This window comes from Echinops telfairi, unplaced genomic scaffold, assembly GCF_000313985.2.
Source record: "Echinops telfairi isolate 266 unplaced genomic scaffold, ASM31398v2 ScPeMD7_7468;HRSCAF=8506_0, whole genome shotgun sequence".
Classification (NCBI taxonomy): domain Eukaryota; kingdom Metazoa; phylum Chordata; class Mammalia; order Afrosoricida; family Tenrecidae; genus Echinops; species Echinops telfairi.
Window position 1 is genome coordinate 55560889 of NW_022111369.1, and position 1361 is coordinate 55562249.

A 1361-nucleotide genomic window follows, 5' to 3' on the forward strand; every position below is an offset into this window, starting at 1 on the left:
GAATGTACAGATGTGCTTTACACAATTGATGAATGTATGGATTGTGATAAGAGCTGTATGAGCCCATAATAAAATGATTAAAAAAACAAAAAGAGAGACAAGGGCAAGACAAAGGCACATCATCTGGAGGAGGGAGGCCACTCGCATGAGGTCAAAATGGCATCTGAGGATTCAGTCAGGAAACTAGGCAACAGGGGATGGAACAAATGGGAGAGCCACAAATTCATAATTGTTGGCAGATCAATATATCAGAGTAACTGATAGGACTACTGAGGCAGGTAGGGGACCATGATTGGGACACATGCATTATTATGTAAGAGGGTTTCTGACCAAGGTAGTCAGGGCAAGACTGATAGGACATGATTCATTACTGGGCTACTGCAAGTACTGCCCCCAGTATAGTGACCTCAATCAAGGATACCCCCTGGCTTGCCCCTAACAGAGACTGCCCCTAGCTGAGCTGGCTAGAAAGGGGTAGAGGTAATCTACTTCCCAATACACTGTGTTTGGGGCAAGATTTTCTACAACCTTGGTTAATGATCAGAAGGAATTTAATGGAGGCCTAATTAAGGGAGGCCTCTGTGGGGACTCCATCAATGGATTTAGGGCTGTTACTGCCATCCATGGCCCTTTGAAAATCAGGGTGCTCAGATTAAGCTCTGATGCAGACAAGGAAGTGTTCTTCTCAAGACTAGCCATAGTTTGTCAGGATCCACACAGTCATGTGTATTTGAAGAGTCAATACAACACAAGCAAACATCTTTCTGGTTTTTCTGCTTTCAGACAAGATCCATCTGACACCAGCTATTGCTGATATCCCTTGTTCCATGCTATCTACTGAACCCAGCCTGGATTTTTGGCAGCTCCCTGTTAAGGTACTGCTGCAACTGTTTTTGCATGATCTTCAGGAAAATTTTACTTGCATTTGATATCAATGAAGGAAGAAGTTCAAGCTGCACTGAAAGCAATAGCCAAAAACAAGACTCCAGGAATTGATGGAATACCAATTGAAATGGTTCAATAAGCTGATGAAGCACTAGAAGCACTCCCTTGTCTGTGCCAGGAAATTTGGAAGACAGCTACTTAGGCCAAGTGACTGGAAGAGATCCATATTTGTACTCATTCCAAAGAAAGATGGCCCAACAGAATGCTCAAATTATAGAACAATATCTCCCCCCACTAAGACACCATTAAGGCCATGTCTAGGCAAGTCTCTAAGGGCAAGACTGTCTCTCGATTGGCTAGAAGAGTTGTAATCTTCTTTCAAACACACTTTGCCCGAGGGTAAAGCTTTTTACACTGCTGGTTTAAGTTCCAAACAAACTCAATGAATTTATACTAAGACTCAAAATGGAATTTTT